This window comes from Fukomys damarensis, unplaced genomic scaffold (assembly GCF_012274545.1).
Source record: "Fukomys damarensis isolate Sample0158 unplaced genomic scaffold, DMR_v1.0_HiC HiC_scaffold_5, whole genome shotgun sequence".
In the NCBI taxonomy this organism is placed as follows: domain Eukaryota; kingdom Metazoa; phylum Chordata; class Mammalia; order Rodentia; family Bathyergidae; genus Fukomys; species Fukomys damarensis.
The window spans coordinates 245103-269752 of NW_022900917.1; the positions used below are offsets into that span (position 1 = coordinate 245103).

The following is a 24650-nucleotide window of genomic DNA, read 5'->3' on the forward strand; positions in this document are numbered from 1 at the left end:
AGCTTTTTTATGTCACTCATATTTTCTCTGGCTATTTCATGGATTCCAATCAGTCTTATATTATTCTTCTTTACATCATCTAGGAGTTGTTGGATTGAATTCTCATGATCCCTTACTGTTTTTAAAAGATCTCTCTTTTCACAGTCACTGACTTCAATCCTATCTTCTATATCTGAAATTCTATCTTCAAATTCATTCATTCTGCTGCAAACGCTTTTAATAGAGTTTTTAAACTCCTGGATATCTGTTTGAATCTGTTTTGTGGATTCCATTTCTTTCCTATGTTGGACATTCATGGCTTACATCATGGTCTTGAACTTATCTAATTTTTTGGTCTGTTTCTGTTGTAGAGTCTCTAATCATGTCTTTCACTGTGCTCACCATCTCTGTGCTTATATGGAAAATTATTTCTGGTTTGAATTTTTCCAGAGCCTGATTGATCTGTTTTATTACTTGCCATGCTGTGAATTCAGGATGTCCTGGAGATTAATCGTCAGACTTTTCCACCTTGTTTTCCCTAGAGTTTGCTGGTGGTGAACTCAAACTCTGTATATGTACCTTGCTTAAGTGTTTTCTCATTTTTATTTTTGTTGGTGGTGCTGCTCTTGGTTTAATTCCTGGGCTAGTACTTTGATCTTCCTGATATAGCTGCTCTTTAGGTTTTGAGTCTCTAATGACTCAGGGACACTTTACTCTCATTTTCATAATATCATGAAGGACAACTGATTAGATCAATCACAACCGTTTAGCCCAACTGATATAATCAACAACACAATAGCATCAAGCACAGCTTAGAAATTGACAATTGTGGTAGTTATAAATCTACCACCTTTAACCATGTGAATTAAATTAAAATCAAGGACCACACCAAAATATATTTATAGTGAATAAACTGTTTGATATAATAACTTTACTTTTCAGGATGGGGACTTAAAAGGAATTGGGAGGAGAGGAATAGATAGGTAGACAAATAGGAGGTTTCATCCAGACGTCACAGGATGATCACACAAGCTGTAGGAAACTGTTGAAGACAAGAGGGAAAGACAGAGTGCAGGAACAAAGACAAGAATAGAACAACTTAACAGTAATAGGGAAGCTATACATTGTACTCGCTTTCCTTTGAAACTAATGACAATGTAGCAAAGGAAAAAGAGAGAAGAAAAGAGGAAAAAAAAGAAGAAATCCAAATTAGGGCAGGAACAGGATCAAAAAGAATAATGTAGGGGAGGAAAAGACTGAGTGGGAAAAAGAAGAAAGAAAAAAGGAAGGATTTGAAGAATGGGAAAAAATTAAAATTTAAAATAAGAGGAAAAGAAAGAAAAATAATTGAAGGGCCTCTTTCAGAGTATATCTCTGCTGTTGCAATAGACAATGTGGGCAGCAACGTGCAGAACTAAGTCAATTAGTCTCAGCCAGCCAAGGCAGACACCTGACATTCAGGCTGAATTCTGGCTACAAGCCCCAAGTTGAGCTCCCTGACCTCCTGCAGGGTTTATCTCTGCAAGGTTCTCAGGCAGGTTCCCTCTGCCCTTCCCCTGAACATAGTCCAAGTTTTGATGGAAGGTGGTGATCCCTTCAACTTACCAACTATAGAGTTCTGGTGTGCCTTTATCACAGTTGTTCACTCTGTTCTATCTTCTGGAGCTCAGTACAAAGGCCTTTATGACCATCTGTGGATCCAGGTACTGCAGTGTGGATCCAGGTACCGGCACAACCAGGAGGCCCAAGAGCATTGGGGGCGTGTACCGCAGAGTTGCCCATGTGGCTGAGGAGTCCTCACCAATCTGTTCTGATGAAGGCCTGGGTTGCTGTAGGGTGGGGTAGCAGCTAGCTCCCTGTGTTGGCTGGGCCTAAACAGGTCTTATTTTAAGCTGCTAAAATTTTAGAACTTTTAAAGAAAGTAAGAGAAAATACAATGATGCAGTAATTTGGTAATTCTCACATGTCTAAATAATTTCTATCTTAAAAAATTGTCCATCATATAATAAGTGAAAATCAATGGTTTGTAATAGTTTTGTCTTCTGTTTTGTTTAGAAAAACACATGGATGTTAAATATAGTAAAAAGTATTTACTGCAGCTGGGCATGGTGGCACAAGCCTGTAATCCCAGCCCTCAGAAGGCTGTGGCAGGAGGATCACTGTGAGTTCGAGACCAACCTGGGCCACATAGTGAATTCCAGGTCAGTCTCAACTACATAGTGAGACCCTGTCGCAAAAAAGAAAAACAAAAGTATTTACTGCAAGTGCGTGGATTGGGGATAAAGAAATAGTGTGTAATTTATGATGTCAATACAAGTTATGCCAATGACTTTCAGTGCAGAATTGGAAACAAGTATGTTCATTTTCATATCAAAAAGGAAAGTGTTACTAACACTGACCAAACATGTGAGCCAAGACCACCTGTCCAGATGCACTTTATGTTCTACTAAGTGAGGGGCAGCATTAAGTCAGTGTTTTATTTATGGCTTGCTGATACAACAAACTATATTAGTAAATGTGGGATTGGAGTTGAGGAGGGAGGGAAAAGGGTCCCAAACCAGATTTTTGGAGACTCCCATTTCTCCTCCTAGTTACTTACCAACATCACCATCCACAAACTCCATCTCCCTACCAGTTACCAGAAACAAACTATTCATGCTGATATCTAAAGTTGCTATCTGTAGCTTCACTTGTGCCTACAGGAAAATTCTCTTGCAGGCTCTACCTCACTCTCCTACAGGACCTTGTATTTTTCTTCTCTCTTCTACATCATTATCATAAATACATAATCATATGATATCTTGATTTGTTACATCTTAAAAGAAGAAATATCTTTTGGTCTTGCTTTCTCTCATTGTTGATCCTATTTGCAGCAGAACTCCTTAGAAATGTTGTCAACCTATCATCTATAATCAGCCCCCTCATTCTCTTCTAAATGCACTTCCTCAGGTTCTTGGCTCTACCACTGTCCTAAAATGGTACTTGTCAAGGTGCCCAGTGCCCTAGCAGTCTAACTCCAGTGTGGAGTTCAAGCCCTCACCTCACCTGACCCATCAGAAGCCTGTCAGATTCAGTTGTCACTCACTCTTCACTTGTCTGCCAGGCCACCAATGTCTCCTGTATGAACTCCCATCTTCTTGGATATTCCTCGGTCTCCTGTGCTGACTTCTTCTCTTATCTCTAGATAAGTGATATTGGAGACCTACTGTCAACATAGCACCTGAAATTGTCTCAAGTAAAGATCATTACTCAGGATCTTGCAGTGTCTCACAGTCTCTCAGAGGAAGAGAAAAGCCCTAAGTGACCACAGAAAGCTTCACAAGCTCTCTGCTCATCCCCTGCTGTGCAGTGCTCCTCACTCATCTTGCTTCAGCCATGATGGTCCTGGCACTGATTCAATGCCAGGCTTCATTTGCCTTGGCATTGGCTACTCCCTCTGTCAGAAATGCTCACCCTCCAGTTATCTGCTTATACCATTCCCTTCCTCTACTCTTTGTCAAATGCCATCTTCCTAACAAGACCTCTCTTGAACAGCCTACATGAAGTCCCTTGAGCAGTTCCTACCCCTCTGTAGGTCCGCCTAACTGCTCTTACACATCTCTGTTACTTTTATAGCATTTACCATCTTCTTTCAAATTGTACATATTACTTGCTTTTCTGTTTATGGTATATTTCTCATTTTAACCCTTCAGCATGAAAGCCTTACAAAGGCATTGATATATCCCTTGCCTATCTCTTTATCAAATATATAGTGAATAATGTTTTCCATGCTTACCTGATCATATAACTTATTTATGACATCATATTTATTAACATCTCATAAAACTTGCATTTGCATTTCAGTTTAGAAAATGTTCCATAAAATCATTTTTAGGTCTCTTTCATCTACACAATGTGTAATTTCTCCAGAACTGCTGCATAGTCTCCCATTGTCAGCTGTGGTTCATTTGCTAATTGACTGACTCTGAACTTTCCAGGTGACTCAGAGGCTGCCAGGCAGCAGTCTGAAGTGACAAAACTTTACTGATCTCATCCCTACACTTGGCTCCTGTGCACTGTGCACTCTGCTTTGGAAACCTGAAACATCCCATTGGTTGTAGAGTTTGTTTTGTTTTTTTTTTTAATCTTTTTAAGACCTTATAGATAATAACATAAATCCTTACCATTTTAAAAATAAAGAAACCTTGGTAGTTAAAGGATTATTCCCAGGATCTCACTGCTGAAACCCTGCAAAGCAGGCCTAGTCAATATGGTCCTACATCTGCATTAACAAATATGGCAGCATATTATATATAAGGCTTCTTAGTCACCTAGCTGGGTTTTTCACTCGCTAAATTCTTTCTTGGTATACCACAATCCTTTCTAGTCCCTTCTTCCTTAAATATCCAATAGCCTCACCTTATTTATGTCATTAATTACATATTTTTATCCACATGTTATTCATGTTGGAGTGGATTTAGCACCATTTGAAAAAAATCTCAAATTTCTATAATACTTACTCTGATTAATATTATCCTTACCACTACATTACTTCTTGAAGACATACAATTATTTCTTCTATATTATAAGAAAAACAAAGAACTTCTCTCAGTCCTATTCTCTTCTTACCTTTTCTTGGGTACCATTTTCAGCAAAGCTCCTTGAAAGAATTACCATACTCTATGCCTGCTTGTTTCTGGAAGAATCTAAACACCTGTCTTAGATATCTGAGAAGGAGTAATTTCAATATTTATTTCTCAAGATTTAGACTCTTCCTATTAATCTACTAATTTTCTAAATATTTAAAACTGAACTGAATGTGTTCTTAAGGCCACCTTCCTCAGGAAATATCTGAAAAGAATATCAGAGGAAAAGATTAAGTGGAAAGAATAGTTTTTATTTATATATATATAAACAGATAGTATCCACATAGTTTATTTCTCACAGTTCTCCTGACAAAGGAACATTATTCAAGAACATACTGTATACATGGAAAGGAAGAAACATACAAAATGTTTAAAATGATGCACAACAAAATCCAGCAGTAGAAAAGAATGCATGTGAATTCTTGCTACCACGCAGACTAAATTTAATCATTTGTTTAAATAGTAATAAAAATACAATCTTTTATGGATCTTGTTCAGACTACAAAAGAGGGAAATTACTACCATATATATGATTTTTATATTAGGCAGTTTTCTTTGATGAGTTGTACAGACAACTCCAAATACAGAGGCAGAAGTCTATGTATTTTAAAGGAATTAATAATGTCGTGAATTAGAGACTTTATACAGTTACTACCACTGGCACTTTTCACCATAATTTGTACACATCACATGATCATCTTATAGAACATTACATTTAAAAATACATCTGAGTGACGATATTAGAACATTCACACACCATGAGCTGGTTAAGAAGCAATGCCACAGTTGCCTCCTGTAGTGCTTTGCTGTTGTTAACAAGGACATTTCATTGCGGTTAAAAGAAATTAGGTATCAATATGGTTAAGCAGCTCCGATTTACTAAAGGCCATCAACGACCAGCACTGGACAGTGAATTCTTTTGGAGTACAGATCCTAGAAGCAAACACCATCATCGGTTAAAACTTTGTCTAAAGAAGTCAGTTTCTGTGCTGAAAAGTATTTTCACAAAACTGAAAGCTACTGAAGTGTTTGAATATAAATACTTTGCCTTCTTGTTACCATATTTATGACCAAGTTCTCCGAAACCTTTAGGATTTACTCTCGGGGATGTGTGCTCTCGCGTCCGTCTCACCCACTAAGCTCCCGCCTCCAGGCCTCGAGGCAGCGGGGATTCACCGGGAAACCAACCCTATGCTCACTGGGATGCGTGGCTGCTGGACAGGGATGGAGAGCCACGCGGTGAAGAGTCGGGCTGGGCGAGAACACTAGGACGTGCTCGTGCTGCTAGTGTCATTCAGGAAAAACAGGACCTTTCCGAACTGTGCACATCGCCAACAATGATCACTGCTATGTGTCGAGAGCACTCCTGAGGGACGCGCTCACTCTGCCCTGTCATCTGTTCACCGGGAAGTAGTTCGGGTCCAGGTAATTGTAACTGGTGCCCTGGGACACACAGTAGTCTCTGTCTAAGAATGTCTCTGACCCATAAACAGGCTCTAGCTGGTGATCTTCCTTGTGAATATCTGTTTCGTGTCGGCAATCCCAACAAGAATCACAGAAATCCAAAGACATCTCGGGGGGACAATCCTGGCAGTGCCAATGAACACCCTGGATAGGTTCTATGCCACAGTTATCACACTTGAAGCCCACGTGCTGTACAAATCCACTTTCTGCTTTCATTTGCTGAAGTTTCTGCTTCTTTAACTTTTTAAATTGTAATAGTTCTTTATATTCCGGTAAATTCCTGTACATGATTGGAATAATTTCTTCATCCGACGCCTCCTCGGCCGCGGCGCCCCTGTGGCTGTGGAAGCAGGTCCGGTCGTCGTCCTCGTCCATGTACACTGGTGGTTCTTGCGAAGTCATGAAAGTGGAAGGTTTAAAGAGATGCTTAGAAAGGGGATGTTGTCCTCTGCTTGTGGAAGACTTTTTGGAATATATATACAGGTTTTGTGTTCTGCCCGGAACTGGGATGCCAGCTTTAGTTAGCTTTATGAAATACTTCTGTACTCGGCTAGCAGCCTGTTTCGCTGTCCTGTTGCCCAGTTCATCTGCAATCTTCTGCCAGCAACGAGATTCCACCTCCTCTGGAGGGTACTTCAGGAGCAGCTGTTCAAGTATTTTCTGCTCTTCCACCGTCCACAGCTGGTTAAACGTCTCAGGTTTGGTGTCGTCACACAGCTGGCCTCGTATCATCTGAGGATGACTGTGGGAGCTTTCTGGACCATCAATCAAGGGCAACACAGAGTATGAAAGGGTCCTTCTGAGGGTCCACAGGACTTTTTGGTCTAGTACGTAAACCTATTTTATCAAAAACTAACTTAATTCTCCTAGTATGCCTTTTATGGTTTTTAAACTCTCTTTCAAAGTTCCCAAGGCTACTGGTATATTGGTCCCATACAATCTCAGGCAACTGGACAACTCTCTGTGGATATGGAAGCCCTATATCAGCCTTCTTCTGGAGTCTCTCCAGAAACCCGACGGGGTTTCTGAGTGCTTCCCTCTGGTGCTTGCCTAGGCTCTTGAGGTCCTGGACTGCTTGGGAAGGTGCTGAGCCTCGAGGACAGCAATGGTCTGTAGCAGTCTCTGATAGTCTTTCTTGTGTTTCAGTGCCACATGATCTGATCAAAGTAATAGACATCAGGATCATCATCTTCCTCTTCTGCAATGTGCTGATTGGCACTCTGTTTGGCAGGTGGCATAGGTCCGATACTGAGTCTTTCCTCTGAGGGTGGCTTACTTAGTCCTTCACTTCCATAGTTTTGAGAGTCACAACATAAAGCTTTTTCATTTTGAGAAATGTCACCAGCATTTGTGGGAGACTCACTCGCATTATCACTAGTAGTTGCACCTGTTTCACTGGGGCTAAGATTATTCCCCTCAAATTGTCCATTCCCTCTGCAAGGAGAACTGCTTTTAGTGGGACTAGCTCTGGCAGGGCCGGCCCTGCATGGTGATGCTCTCAGGGTATAGCGATGCTCTTGAGGTTCCTACAGAGAAGTCATCTGAGCTGAAGTGCAGCTTAGAACAGACAGTGGCTCTGCTTCTCCTGAGACTGGCTCGCTCTCAAGATCTGCGCCCAAGACGTTCCTGGTACTTTCATCACACCGCTCTTTTGAGGCACTGCCACCATCACATCCACTTCCTCCTCAGAATCCCTTAAAGATGACTGGATTTCAGAAATTGGGCCTGATGCTGGCTCAGTAGTCAGCTGATTAACAAACACCACAGACAGGCAGGCAGTTCCTAATTTGTGGTCCTCCACCTTGACCTGTACTTCTGAATTTGTGCAAGACACATCACAGTCTATATAACTGTTGTCCCTCCTATTACCATGGAACATTGAGGCCTGGGTTTCCGAAGCCCCATTTTCAGCTACTGATTTCTCCTGCAATGCATAGGAACCAGCACTATTTTGCTTAGCGTTCCCATCAGGCTGACATTCTTCACAGTTTATACCAGTAGAATCACTGTCATCAACACCATTGACAGTCAGATGGCCTGCGATTTCTTCAGGTACTGCACAGTTAAGTGGCCCTTCCTCACTGACATTCACCTTTTTAACTTCCCTTTTCTCACAATCATCCAGTATAAGACATCGACAAGCGTCCCTTGAATATCTGCATCATTGTCCTCTCCTGTCCTCCTCTGTTCTACTGACTCCTTGTCTGATTTGATAGGCAAATCTTCTTCTGAACTGTTTGGTGCTTCAGATCTAAGACAACGTTTAATTCTTTTTAAAACGGGTGATACAGGTTCCGTTTGCCTTCTCTCACAATTTTCTATCACCTGCCTTTCTAGGTTATCCTTTTCTGAAGAAGAAAGTCCTCTTTTCCTAGGGATTACCCATGATTCTTGAGTACTCTGCTGCTTTAAATCAGTGCTTTTTCCATTATTATTTCCTTTCTGAATTTGCATAGGGTCTGATCTCTTCTTTGGGGATCTTGATCATACTTGAAGAGAGTTCTTCAGGGTGAGCAATGCTATGATTCCTTAAAGTTCTACCACAAAAAGATTCATCCAAGCCATTTAACCCCACTGTTGATCTTGTAACACGAGTAGATTGGGAAGCAGCCATACTATGGCAAATCCCTACAATACAGTCATCATGATCCACTCATTGCTAAACCTGTATAACCAAAGATCTATCATTGTGGAAATATTATCTCTTTTCCTTATACCCTGAAGGAGTTGGAGCTATGTCTAGAATAGAGCTTAAGCATCAGGGTTTCAGACTCTCAGCTTCAGCCATGGAGAATACTAGAAACTCTTCAATTCCTTTAGCTGAGTTCTACCAGTATTAAGACAGGCGTGTTCCTGCAGATGTGTTTCTTAAAGCCTTTTAGGAAGTGTTTCGCCTAGTATCTGATTCCCAAGCATCTGTTTTTATCTGTCATCACTGTTAATGTCCATGTTACACTGAGACCTCAGGTGTTAATTATTTGTATGGTTGTACTAGCACAACTTGGTATCTGGTCCAAAGAGCTGCAGGTCCTAGGCTCCTGGAACCCCCGACTCCACCATTCAGGAGAACTGCTCTGCCAACAAGGTCCCATGGGAATCACTAGTTTTTATTTTTAGTACATTTATCCACTCATTTGTTTAATAAATGTTTGGAGCTTTATTTGCCTTTTTAGGGATCCTAAACACAGAATGAACAAAGTGCCTGTTCTCATGGATTGTACCATTTACTGGAGAGGGGCAGCAAGATAAATAGCAAGGGATGTCAGTTTATGCTAAAAGCTATAATACAGATGAAACAAAATGATAAACTTGTAAGGTTTGAGGAGCTACGTAGATTAGGCAATCAAAAAAGGCTAAAGAAGTATTTTTAATGTGAATTCTCAACAGAGAGAAGGAAGATATCTCACAAACAAGTGAGTGAGGAGCCTCTCAGGAGAGAAGGTTCTTCCAAGGCTGGAGTGAGGCTGCAAAGAAGAAAGGGGTGTGCAGCTGCAGCTCATGAATGGGGCCAACAGAGTACTCAGAAGAGTGCAGACTATGTCAGATGTGGAGGCTGAAGTAACTCAATTTTATTCTTAGTTGATTTAGAAACCATCAAAGAATTTTAATAAGTAAATAATATTGTTTATGTCCTCTTAAAAAATCATGCTAGCTTCTGTGTGAGACTGATAGTAAGGGGAAGGAAACAAGAGGAAGCATTAAGTATCTGAGTATGTCTAGTACATCTCAGAATATACCACGAAGGAAGATTTTTGTCTCTGTCCAAGCTGCTGAACACACCTGTACTGTCTAGCTTCACTTTGCTACAACAAAATACCTGAGTTATTTATGAAAGAAAATAAATTTATTTAGATCACAATTTTAAGGCTGAATGTCTTCACAGCATGGCACGCAAGGGCCCTGCATGAGAAGAAATCACCTCTCCATCCAGAAAGTGGGGAGCAGGTGGGTTGGGCTCCACATGTGGTGGCAACCCTCTAAGAGGACTAACCAGGGTCACTCTGCTCCTCTTGAGGGCACAGGCAAAATGAACTAAGGACAAAGCACTATGCTTCACCTCTTAAAAGTTCCAGGGCCAGGGATTCGGCTCAGCAGGACACTGCCTGACTCACAAACACAAAGACCCAAGTTCCATCCCCATAACAACAACAACAACAACAACAAAAAGTTCCATCACCTTTCAGTCCCAGAAACCTGGGGACCATGTTCCCGGCAAGCAAACCTCTTAGGACCAAACAACATCCAAATCATCACAATGTCTAATGAAGAACTTGAGTCTAGGTATAAATAGGTAATTTGAACTTGTCTTGCTCTTCCTAAACCATTAATAAGCTCATTTTAAGAATGATTTGTTTGTAATAAGAATAATAATAAGTAGCTTTATTTCTGGAAAAAGAGGAAAGGATAAAATGGCCTTTTAATTTTGTTTATGACTTTCCCTGGGTACTTTAATCACTGGTATCATCATTACTGGCCACCACTCACAGACTTAAAAAATGCCTGTGGATTCATGGCAACATGTGTCTATAGTTTACAAAACTCCAATTTAACTTCATAACATTTACATATGATCTACCAGGTGTGACTGAAAACTATGATGAACATCTAAAATTTGTTTTAAAGTTGTAACAAGAAAAGATACAATGTCTTTAATCCCCCTCAAAATCCTTCTCATGTAGAACAGTCTGTTATCAGATATCACATCCTTCTTCCCATCCATCCTTCTTGGCACTTTCTGAAGTGGTTCTGGAAGTCCTTTATCTTGAGTGTCTTAAGTTTGCTGCCTTGGCTGCCTCAGTGTCCAGAATATATTCAAAGCATTTACCTTTCATGGTTATTTCAGTTTGGGGGGAAATGGCAGAAGTTGCACAGTGCCAGATGTGGTGAACACAGTGGATGAGGACATACCATAATGTTATTATGAGCTTGCAGATGGCCCTCAGCAGCAGCATTCACTGCATTTTTTAATCACATCTTATAAAGATGATTAGGAAAGTGGACTTCCAGACCTCCAGAAAGTAGGAAGAATGATGGAATAAGTGTGTTGAGGGGGATTGGCAATGTATTGTTTACTAAATTTAGTTTACTAAATTTTACTAAATTTAAACATTCACCATATGTTTTGATCACAGCATGTATACTGTACTGCACCCTGGAAGGTTTTGGGGACACTGAAGCAAATCAGGCACGATCACTCTTTGCACTAAAGTTCAGAACTCAGTCATGAAGCAAGACGATAAAGCAACAACTGGAATAAATCATGTTTTCAGACATATATGAGGAAATAAATAACTTGGGAAGGGGGAAAGATTGAGGAGTATTATTGAAAAAAACAGGATATTTGTATTCTACCCAAGGCCTAAGTAGAGGTTTGGCAGCAAAAAAGGGTGGAGAGAGTGGATTCTTCACTGAAAGTGTTCATCAAGCCAACCATGGGACTTCCAAGACCACAGAAAGTGCTGTGGGGTTCATCATGCTGAAAACAACTAATCAAATCATACAGAGCAGAGTCCACAGGAGGCTTCACTGGTCTCCAGAAATTACTTTCTTTGCATTAGAAAACAGCCCGTATATAACTGCTGTACAAATGAATGTCACACTCAGAGAATTATCTATGCCTCCCATGTGAGGAGTAGACTACACATTAATCTGTCCCTGCAATGAGTCTCTCTTCCCTTATTAATATGGGATCCTGGTTTTAGCGCTGAGCATGCATCTCCCTTCATGCACATCTTTGGTTTTCTTCGATACGCTGGAATAAGTTTAGGGCCACTGAGTGTTACCCGGAGTACCGATGATAATTGCAACTCTCTTCTACTTGGATGCTGTTCCGCGGAAACCATTTATAGTCATTGCCTCTGTGATCACTGTCACAGGAAGAATTAATTCCTTTGACAGGTTAAGGTTTTAAAGATTCACAATGATTGCTGCCTTGCCTATTTTAAGATAATCATATTCGCAACGCACACAAACACCCCAAGAAATATACTTCGGACATTATGAGATTTACAAACATTGGCAGCCACTGAGGTTACCTTGGTATGTGTTGGTAGAATTTCCTGATCTCCAAGGACATAAAGAGCATTTTGTGAGATAATTCAAATTATTACTAACACAGGCTGAGCGTAATGTTATGCTTAAGAATTTAACAAATACATAAATAATGTCACATGGCAGTGATTCTGTGCGTTTAAATTACCCTTCAATCAGTTTAGCTAAAAAATCAGACAGGAGTCTCGCGTATGGCGCGCCCTCTAGCGGTAAAAATTGCTCACTGAACACAGGGCCGACCCTGGGGGAAGGAGTGATCTCAATTTTACGGGCTCCTCAGTTGCCTTCAGGAACCCCACAACTCTCCTCCTCCAGATGATCGGGATGTGGAGGCCTAGACAATGGCCTGAGCTCACCCGGCAAGAGCAGAGTGTCCAGGAGACGCAGGCCAGTGAGCTTTTACCCCGGAGCCAGTGAACTCCCAGCACAGCCGCGGGAAGGAAGCAGCACGTGCTGCCCAGGCTCCTGGCTAGCGGTGGGCTCCGCGTCCACCCTTCCTGTGCCAGGTGCTGCTCTTGAGGCCTTAAGACACCCTGCAAAGTACGCGTTATGGCCCTGGTATTGAAACAGAAACCTGAAGATAGACAGCAAATGAATTTGTCCAAGTCACTGAGCAAGGACTGAAACCTTTAGGATCTAAACCCAAACCCTGATTCCCAAACCTGAGTTCTCATCACAAACCGGCTGAGCTTTGGTTGGTATGGATTGTTAAACTTCGTCTTTAATTCTTGCTCTTAAATTGTTTTCCATATTAGGCCATTTTATAGCAACAGGAAGGGTACTTGAATAATATGGAAAATTTAGGAATACTCGCTTATAATTATCCATTTGTGTTAGAAAATTGTCTCTTTTCAAAATAGCTATGCCCAATGCTCAGAAGCTGTAAATGTGAAACATTAAACAGCAAGAGGGATTTTGCAGATGTAACCGAGTTAAAGACCTTGAGACGGGAGATTATTCTGGATTATTCAGACAGTTCCAATGTAATCACAAATGCACACTGTAACTCAAAATTAAAAATAGACTTAAATGCAAAATCTAAAACTATGACGTATCTAGAGTCATGCATAGTAGCAAACATTGTGACCTTGAATTATGCAAAAATTTCTCGTTATAACACCAAAATTATGATCCACAAAACTAGAAATTATTACATACTGTACTTCAAAGAAACCCAAAGTAATTGTGCTGAAAGATATTAAGAAAGGATATAATATAATCCTTATAATATGCTTCCATTTGTAAAAAATTCTCAAAAATATAAACTAATGTAAGGTAATGAAAAGCAGATCATGGTGGTCTGGGGACCAAGAGAGGTGGAAGGAGAAAGAGGAAGAAAGGATCAAAAAGGTTTTGAATGTCCCTTTTCCATATGAGATAGTAATAAACAACCGATTCGTTCTCATGGAAAATCCGTTTTCATATGAGTTATGCTTTATGGAAAGAAGTCAGAAATAGATAACAATTTCCAATCTTGATCATTGTTATGAAATGAAAAGAAAATAAAAATTTGATGTCATAGAGTAACTGGAGAAGGAATTGCATTCAGGCAAAACCCCAAACAAGTAGATCCTAAAGCAGAAAAAAAACAAAATCCTAAAGATTGTAAAGTACGTAGGGAATCCAGAACAATGCCTAATCACCAGAGCAAAGAAAAGTCGAATGCAACAAAGTGAGGCTGCGGTGATTATTAATTTGCAGTATGATTCTATGCTAGTGTATCCCAGCTGGTATATGATAAGATTCTAGGGAGGCAACTTGCTTTCCAGGTAGACAGGATGAAGTGAAATTAGGGAGTATGGTTGTTGGTCATTAATAGCAAAAAGATTGAATTTCTCACATACAAAATTTGGGACTTTGGTTTTTTCCCTTCTGTGTCTCCAGCACTTTCTCATAGTAAGCATTTAATTAACACTGATTAAGTCACTTCTGAAGCAGATATTTCAATTTTATATCTCAATTTTAGGGCTTTATTTTTCATTTCATTTATTCAAGAGCTTTGTATTGGTTCTTATCACATCCTGCTGAGCACTGAAGATTAAAAAAACAGTTGGACCATCTTAATTTATTATTAGAGTTTACATCATAATCATAGCATTAAAACATTTGTACAATTACTACAGATACCATCAACATAAAAAGTTACACTGCTTTGGAAGAGGTGCTCACATGACTTTCAAAATGGGGGCTCTTACAATTCCTCTTTTCTAATCAAGGACTGAATTGGACATCTGGGCCATTTCTGAATAGTTCGCCATAGTTCTGACACTCCACAGTTCACATCATGAATCAGTGTTCACTTTCAGCTATAGTTGAGCTGGCAGCTGTGTGAAGAGCTAGGAGTTTTTGTTTGTTTTCCTTAATCAAAGTCAGTGCAGAAAGATGTGATGAGTCCATTTTAAAATAGATATGGAAACTCATAAATACTTTTTCCAAAATTTGCAGGCAACTCATCTGATCACCCATATGGAGTGAAATTCATTTTAACTTTTGTCTATTTACAGGAGCCAGAGAATTATAAACAAAACTATATTTATTGAAAATTAGCTCAGGTTCTAAGAAGGTTGCTTATATGAACAGCATCTGAACATAACATAACAGGATGATAAAAGACAAAAAAACATCAAACAAGCTGAAATAGTCTTAAAAGATATGAGGTCAAGTGATATAAATTGTCTACTATAAAATTTTGCAATATGGATCAAAATATGCATACTATTTTCTCTAGAAATTCTGCTACTAAATCCTAAAAGCTTTCAAACTTAGAAATTTTGATGATTTAAGTCAATATGAATTTCTCACGCACGTTCATATCCACCAGCTTCTTCACTGTCACAGAAGACTGATGATGTCTAGAAAGTTCTTGGAAATTACACTTTTCTATTTCTAATTTCATTGCTGTGTTCCTCAGCTTTCTATAACTGTAACAAATACCTAAAACAATCAACTTATAAACAGAAAATATGATTTTGACTCATAGTTTCAGAGGTTCCAGTCCGTGGTCTGTTGCACCCATGGGAGTATTGTGGCAGGAAGACACCACAAAGCAACACACTGGGAAGCAAACTTGGACAAAGGGAACAGAATCGTGTCTCCTTCAAGGTCATGCCCTAGTGGCCTTGAGACCCTCATGAGCTGTTGCTCCTAGAGGTTCTGGCATCTCCCAGAACACTATGCTTGGACTGTGTACAATGCAAGGGCCTTGGGGGACACTAGGCATCCAAGTCATGGCAATTGCAAAATAATATGCTGTTACTATGATAAGCTTGTTCTGTGACTTCCTGAGAAAGAAGGACAGTTAGCTGCCATTTTATAGAGCTAGAATAAGGAAACCAATAGACTTGCACCCAAAGGTGTATGAACAAGGATGGAGAGGTGGTGCTCTCTAAAATCCTGATGAAGCCTAAACTGCAAATCATCCAAAATAAATGATCATGTTGTGAAATATCATGTTGCTATTTAAAACTTTTGTGGGGATGTAGATTCACCAAAATAATTTTTAAAGTAAATGGGCCAGAGATTTAGTTCAGTGATTCCTCTGCCTTCCTCACAAGCACAAGATCTGGAGTTCAAATCCCAGTACCAAATATATACACTAAAATATTAATTAACAAAATAGATGACATAGTATCTCAATTAAAATATGCAAAGTGAAATAACCCAATGTGCAAAGATAAATGCAGCATGATGTCTAATCTAAATATGTCAGACTTATAAAAGTAGAGAGCATGATAGTGGGGAGTAGAGGCCCGGGGAAGAGGGTAGGGCTGATATAGAGGTAGAGTGCTCCCCACAGGGTACAAAGTTTGTGTTAGGAGGAGATGCTTCTGGTCATCTGTTGCACATAATGGCAACTATAGTTAGCAAAAATATATTGTGGGTTTCAGAATAACTAACAGTATATTTTAAATATTCTAGCCACAAAGTTTTTAAGTAAGTCCCTAATTTACAAACAAGTTCCATTCCAGGAGAACATTGCTAAGTTGGATTCATTCATAAGTCTGACAAAATGAGTCTTATACGTCTCGGACACAAATTTACAATGTATATTGCTTTGTACTTCCTAGCACTCCCCTCCACATCACCCCTGCTTTTTCTCTTGCTTCTGGTTGGTCTGGGCTCTAACTGAGCATTATACTGTACACTATCACACTGTACAGTAAGCACACAGCAGCACAACTATGTCAACATTCAGCAGACACATGAGCTACTTCTGGGATTTGTTCAAATCTACAAATGTTCCTAATGCGAGGTCTGTTCATATCAGTGAAAGTAGGCAACTTGAATGTTTGTAAGCTGTGAACTTATTATAAATGTAAAACCACTGAAATTATACCATGGATATTATCTACCAGATCATAAAGCAATGAAACTAGAAACCAAAAGCAAAAGACATCATAGAAAATATGCAAATACATGGAAACTAAAGAGTATATTCTTTTTAAAAAAATGGCTTATAAAGAAATTAAAGAAAAAATAAGACAGTGTCTAGAACTAAATGATAATGTTAATGCAACATACTAGGCCTTACAAGGCACAATGAAAGAAGTCCTAAGTGGAAGTTTATAGCTGAGAATGCCCACATCATAAAAACAGAGCAAGCCCAAATAAATAACCTAATGATGTACTTCAAGGTCCTACAAAAACAAATAGAATCCAAACCTAAAGCTGGTACAAGAAAGGAAATTATAAAGATCAGAGCAGATATCAATGACATTGAGACCAAAAGAAAAAACACCACAACAAAGAATCAATGAATATGAGTTGGTTCTTCAAAAGAATAAACAAAATAGACAAATCTTTCACCAATCTAACCAAAAACAAAAAGAGAAAAAAGACCCAAATCAATGTCATTGGAAATGAAAAGGTGAAATCAAAATGGACATCATCAAAATAAGGATTATTAACTACTACTTCACAAAACCTTACACCAATAAATTGGAGAATTCAGGAGAAATTTCTATTTCTAAGTACATATAAATTACCAAACCTGAACCAAGGAGATTTAAAACCCTTGACAATCTGATAGCAGGAAATGAAATTGAAGCAGCAATAAAAAAAAATCTATGAGGTAGGAAAAGCCCAGGTCCAGATCAATTAATTCCTGAATTCTATAAAAACCTCAAGGAAGATCTAACACTATATATACTCTTCAAGCTCTTTAATGAAATTAAAAGGAAAGGAATATCCCCAAAGTCATTCCTGGAAGCTACCTTACCTCATTTCCAAAACCAGATAAGGATCCAACCAAAAAAGACAACTGTAGGCCAAAATCTTTAATGAATATAGATGCAATACTCCTCAACCAGAAAGCAAAAAATCATCCAGAAGTTACATCATAATGAAGTAGTTTTCTTCCCAGGGATGAAAAAGATGGTTCAACATATGCAAATCGATAAATACAACATATCATGCAAATGTAAGGACAAAAACCATATGTTCATTTCAATAACACAGAAAAAGCCTTTGACAAAATCCTACTACCTTCCTTCATAAAGCTGCTAAAGAAAATAGGTATGAAAATCCATTAATGACCAACCTACTACCAATGTCATATTAAATGAGGAAAGACTGAAGGCTTCCCTTCTAAAATTAGGAAAAGGAAAAAGATATCCACTATCATCACTCTTCTTCTACATAGTACTAAAAATATCAGTCAGAGTAATCAGAGAAGAAAAAGAAACAAAAGGGATGTGTATCAGAAAGGAAGAAATCAAATTATCATAATTTTCAGACCACATGATCCTCTACATAGATGATCCCAAAATCTCTACCAAAAGACTCCAAGAATTAATAACCAAATTCAGTAATGTAGCAGGATACAAAATCAATGCACAAAATTAATAGAATTTTGATCAATATTGAACTCAGAGAAAGAAATTAGGAAAAATGCCTTTCACAATAGCAGCAATAAAAATTAAATACTTAGGAATTAACCTAAGGGAGTGAAAGTTCTCTACAATGAAAACTACAATACTCTGAAAATGAAAATTGAAGAGGACATCAGAAAATGAAAAGATAATACCTGTTCCTAGATTAGCAGAACCAGTATAGTCAAAATGGCCATGTGTCCAAAACTGATATATAAATTCAATGCAATCACAATCAAAATTGTAATAGCATTCATCACAAAACTCTCACTATGTACTAAGCTAAAATCAAAATGGATCAAGGAACCTAATTTAAAACAGAAACACTGAACTTGCTGAAAGATAGTAGGGAAAACTCTTGACATCATAGGTGTAGACAAGGACTTTCTGAACAGAATTCTGGTTGCACAAGAAATAGTACTACAAATCAACAAATGGGATCTTATCAAGTTAAAATATTTTGCACAGCAAAAGAAATATCCAAGAATAGAAGGACAAACTACAGCATGGGGAAAGAAGTTTACCAGCTATTCCTCCAACAGAAGACTAATATCTAGAATATATAAAGATCACAAAAATTTAGAACCTCCTCTAGAATAAAAGCTCCAGTAAAATAATGAGCAATCAAGATGACTATACACTTAACAGAAGAAGTGCAAATGGACAGTAAATACATGAAGAGATGTTCAGCATCCCTGGCCATTAGGGAAACACAAATTAAAACAACACTGAGACTCCATCTTACCCCAGAAAGAATGGCCACCATCAAGAAGTCAAATAATAACAAATGCCCGTGAGGCCACCGGGGTGGGCGGGGGGGCATTCATCATTGTTGTTGGAAATGTAAACTAGTACTATATAACCACTGTGGAAATTGGTATGGAGATTCTTCAAAAAATTAAAACCAGAAATTGCATTTCCCCTCTAGATATCTTTTTTAAAGCATTAAAGACATCATATTACAGCAATATATGCATATCCATGTTTATGGCAGCACAATTCAAAATAGCTAAATCTTGCAAGCAGCCTATATATCTATCAATGGACAAATAGAAAAGGAAAATGTGGTATTTACGGGATGGAGTACTTCTCTGCCTTAAAGAAAGGTAAATGAGTCAGTAACAAGTAAATGGATGCACCCTGGGAACATAATGTTAAGTGAAATAAATCAGAACACAAGATTACATTTCATAAGTTTTTTCTTATACGAGAAACCCAAAATATTAACAAAGAGCAAAATAAAAAGATAGAAAACAGGAAGTAGGGAGATAGACCTTCCTCAAGGGGAAGGGATGTAGAGATGGAGGGAAAGGGAAGGAAGGGAGGAAAAGTGGATGAAAAAGACGTGTCATGGATGTATACCAACCCCACACAAGGGATGCATTATACACGGCAAACTCCAAACAAAAGTCATTAAATAAAACCGTGATTCTATTGCCATGAACAGCACTCCCTATATGCCTTCCAGTGTTCCTCACTGGAGGGTGCACCGCCTTTTACATTCCGATATATGTAACTTGCTTTTCAGGTTACCTGGCTTCCCCACTGATTTATCCCCAGGATAACAGAGAGTTTTGTCTCTCTGGTCCCTGCTGTATCACCTGCACAAGAACAAGAATTTCCATGTGATCAGCATTCAATAACTATTTTCTGAATAGTTTTTAAATGTTATAAAATCATCTGTAGAAGTATTTACACATATTTTATTTGGTCTATTGTTATTTGGTCCATTGTATGTGCATAATACTTTGCCTTTCTTATGTTAAATAATCATGTACTTCATTTTTAATTTACAGGTGATTTTCTCTACACATAAAAGATCATTCAAATTACATTTTTCTCATTATTACATCAGATAAACACAATTCTTCTAAGGGTCACTGCAATCAGAGTCTTTTCTTCTCAAATTTCTTCAGATGACGATATATTGTTTTCTAAAATTTCCCATTGAACAAATGTTTGAAGGTAACTCATTTTCTTTGTCAGTCATCTGCTTTATCCTAGTCACTTAAAGAATCTTTGTTTCAGATTCTTCACCCCTCTTCCTGAGGCCATAACAAACAAAAAAGCGAGGAATATAAGATAAGTGCCTTGGAATAGCTGCCACCATTCTGATGAATAACCCCCTTTACCTTAAGTTCCATTTTCCTGTGTCAGGCGTCACCAGTCCTGAATGAGTCTGACACACCAGGAAGGCTTGTCCATATAAGGAATAGATCACTACATGATCTCTGACCCACCCACACTAGTCACCCACTATATAACCAAGCCTCTCTCTCTCTTCTCTCTTTCTCTTCTTCCCTCCCTCCCTTCCTCCCCTTTCCACCAATCTCTTATATGAGGAAACAAAAAGAAAGAATCTTTCTCTCTTTTCTTAGAATTTAAGTTTTGCCAAGACAGTCGTGGTGGTGAATGCCTGTAATCCCAGCACTCAGGAGGCTGAGGCAGGAGGATCATTGTGAGTTCGAAACCAGGGCTACATAGTGAGTTCCAGGTCAGTCTCAAATACATAGTGAGACCCTCTCTCAAAAAAAAAAAATAAGTTTTGCCAAAGCAAATTTATGTACCTTTTCTTCATAATTTTGCCTAGAATTTAATCTACATATTTGAATATTTTTAATTACTTGCAATTATATCTTCTGTGGAAGATTTCTTTCTGTTGCAATTATTCTGACATCCTCCACAGGCATATTTACAATTTTTACATTTTTTTCCATCCTACAATAGATCAGTCTTTATGTGTTATATGCCTTCAAGAGCACCCAGAGATCTCCTTCAAAGCTGCTATCTCAGTTTTGATTGTGTACTTTGTGACTTTTTCCTAAGTCTTTTACTAGAACACAAGGGCGAATATAGCTGAATCCATATATCATATATTCTATTGCTAGGCAGAAACTTTTTAACTTGACAAAATCCCACTTTTTTATTTTTGCCTTCATTTGCAAATATATTGGTTTTTTGTTTTGTTTTGTTTTGTTTTGTTTTGTTTTTGGTACAGGGGATCGAACTGGGGTCCTTGTGCTTGTGAAGCAGGCAGCAGAACCACTGAGCTAAATTCCCGGCCCCTGCAAAGCTATTGATATCTTATCCAAGAAACCCTTGCAAGATCAATATCAAGAAGTTTTGGGCCTATTTTTTCTTCTAGGAGTTTTATAGTTTCCAATCTTATATGTAAGTCTTTAATTCATTTTGAGTTTATGTTTATGTATGATGTAAAGTAAGGGTCCAGTTTCATTCTATTACACATGGAGATCTTGTTTTCCCAGCAAAATGTGTTGGGAAAACTACCATTCTCTGTTGTGCATTCCTTGTAACCTTGTCAAAAATCAGTTGTGCATATATACATGAAATTATTTTAAAATGTAGACCCTCTGGAATGTAGCTACAGGCTTTGAAACCACCTTATGGTCTACTAAAGACTTGAGAAGCTATCTCAGTAAACTTTAAACCCAGTGATAAACTTGTAAGGTGCTTAATATGTACTTATATTTAATCAATACAATAATTATGCATATTTTGGGTCACATTGTGACCTTTAAGTATATGTGTTTGCTTTTCTGAAATGTGATGTATGCCATAACTTCCAGTCTAAGAAATTTTGAAGATTTCTTCAGGAAGAGTTGGGATCAAGAGTTAATTAGAGTGAAGTAATGAGAAAACTACTTTGAGGCTGGAGGAGAAATGGCTTCATAACTCTCTAGAATCTAGATCACGGCCATCCTCTATCCATCTACATTTTCCATTTCACACTTCTGTCCTACTGCCTTCATGCCATTAAGAATTACAGGAATTCTTATATATGTACTTGGGTACATGCACACACACAAACACCTGGCAACTCAAAGTTAAGCCAAGCACAGAAGTAGGTTTTTCTGCCAGACCACTGATGAACATAAAAACCTGGGAAAAAATTGATAATCGTATTCAAAGCTACCTGTGACTAATGAGACATCAAGTTTAAACAGAAGGTACAATTGCATAGAAAGATTTTAAAGTAATTTTAATACATTAGGTCCAAAATAACCATAAGGACCAATGGTTCCTACCACCTTCTATTTTCAACTCAATGCACTAAATATTTATTGCACACCACCCATGTTCATAGCAGCACAGCGTGTAATACCTAAAACTTGGAAACAGTCCTATTGCCCATCAACTGGAGACTGGATAAAGAAAATGTGTGTTTTTTTTAAAGATAAAATAGAGTACTACTCAGCTATAAAAAATGAAAAATTACAGGCATTTATAGTTAAATGGATGCACATCAAGGCCACACTCTTAAGTGAAATACATAGGACACACATGTAGATACTGAATAGTTTCTCTGGTGTGAGAAACTGAATGTGTAAATAAGGACTAAAAGTTATAATAGATAATGTGAAATAGGAAGAAAAGGGGCAAAAAGGAAGTGGGAGGGGTAAAGGAAAGGAAACAAGAAAATGGAATTAATATGAGAAAATGAAAAAAATGGAAACAAAGTGTCTGTAAATGGTAAGAGGTAAAAGGGTTAAAGAGGGGACAGGGAAATGGGGAAAAAAGGAAAAACCAAGATAGATTATGTAAAGGCACAAATTTCCAATGATGAACGCCATTAAATTGTATACCTAAAATGTACCAACAAAATTAATTAAAAATAAAAAATATTATTGCACATCAGCATCATTAAACCAAATCGGAAAGATTTAACAGAAGTGAGGAGTACTGATGTGGCTATGCAGAGGAGTATTCCAGGCTGATATGCCAGGAGTTGACAGATTCTAAATAGGAGCACACCTGGTGTGCAGAAAATGTGGGGTTGAAAGTCTGAGTATGTTATCCAGTTTTGCTCTAAAAGGTAGAAAGTTAGTTGCTTTACCTCAGTAATTTAAATTTTCCTAAATCAAACTGCATTATAAAACTTAAAATTTAGTGATAAGAAGTATTTTTGGAACAGGTATGTTGAATTTATCCTTCTAGAAGAAATACCAAATATTTGGGAGGTGAAGGAACATGATAGAGAGACAAGAACCCCACCTCAGCTGTGTCCCTGGTTTACCAGAATTGCATGCAAGGTTCACCACCCTTAGCTGCCTGTGAGCTTAGGCAATAAGATTCAGAATCCACTGATTAGATGGTAGGCTTGCTATTTGGAAATGGTACCAGTAAAGGAAGGCATCCAAACTATCAGCATGTGCCCCACAGAACCGGTACATCCTCGGGCTATTTTTGAATAGTATTAGAGCAGTATCTAATTAGCAACAGCAAGTTCTCTTGTGGGATCTCTTGAGGAAATGCATTAGGTTCCTTACAATATAGCTCATGGATGCATATTCTTCCATGAGATTCCTGTGTAACCTTATGAGGTATATAAAGATGACATGAGGGCATGAGCTCAATTTTTCTGTTAATGTGCCTGGCCAGGATACCTGTATGAAGGTGGGCATGTTATTCACTATAAAAGGAAACTAGAGACTGGCAAGAGAGGTCTAGGATCCATCCTACATCATGTTCACTTAGCCTTGTGCCTTTACTGCCTTTTGCCCCAGGCAAAGGAGGCACCCTTTTCTAATTTTTTTTCATGGAAACTTCATGGTCTAGACTAGAAGTAGCCCACATCCAATTTTGAGAATAGATGACTTGCCAAAGATGCATCGAGTAATCAACCACCTCTCTGTCCTAACCAAATTTTTTCTTAATCAAATTTGTATTCCATTACAATGCATTAAAACAAACTGCAAGGCATTATCAACATAAATACATAGCCTTTGTTCTCAGAACATTTTGGATGCATCAAGTTCAGTTTTTAGATCTCTTCCAGTTACATTATGGCCTTATCTTTACTCAGCAATCTACAGTGTTTGCTAGTCAACAGTTAACCTGGATTCTCCATAAAAGCTATAAAAACTGTGGAGCTGATTTAAAGTTACAGAGCATGTGAATATCAATTACAGGCATAGATAAGAAAATCAGATACACTTTATTAAGTGATATCTAGATTTATTTGACATGTACATTGCGGTCTTTCTCATATGTTATATCAGATGTTTATATCCTTGGGTTTCAGTGGTCACCGAATAGATTTTCACTTTGAGATCTACAAATCTCTGATGCCTCTCATGGGTAAACAGTTGAATAAGAATGTTCTGAGATTTGGCTTACAGTGTGACACTCGTGCTTCCTTTTATTTCACAAGTGAACCCTCAAAACCAAGAAGGAGGTTATCTCCTCCTCTGGGTCTCTCTCCTTCAGGCCAGGTGACATGCTTCTGTCTGTGCTGGGTGTCCCTTGTGGAAGACCATTACCACACTGTTGCTTCTGGTCATTTGCTTGCTTTTCTGTCTTCTCTAATTAATGATAACATCCAGAGACTATGTCTTCTTTGTTTCTGTCTTCACAACATCTGACACATCATAGGTGGCTAATAAGTGCTTGCCAAATGATGGTCTAAGTGGAAGAGAAGATTATGGTAGGTCTATTCCTGCAGACCTAAATGCATACATAAAGAATGTTCTCCTCGGCCTGCACGACAACAGACCCAGGAAGGCCCCAAAGACCCCGGAGGGGGTCTCTTCAGCTGCCTGCCTGCCTGAGATCACCCGGCGGCGGGCGCGCGACCTCCCGGCCTGCGCAACAACAGACCCAGGAAGGAAGGTAGCCGCGCGGGTGCCCTTGAAACCCCCCC

General features: G+C 38.6%; 1 pseudogene; it reads right to left on the minus strand.

Annotated features, from left to right (window-relative positions):
• Positions 1-5996: 5996 nt before the first annotated feature.
• Positions 5997-8682, minus strand: LOC104856362 (annotated as a pseudogene).
• Positions 8683-24650: the final 15968 nt, after the last annotated feature.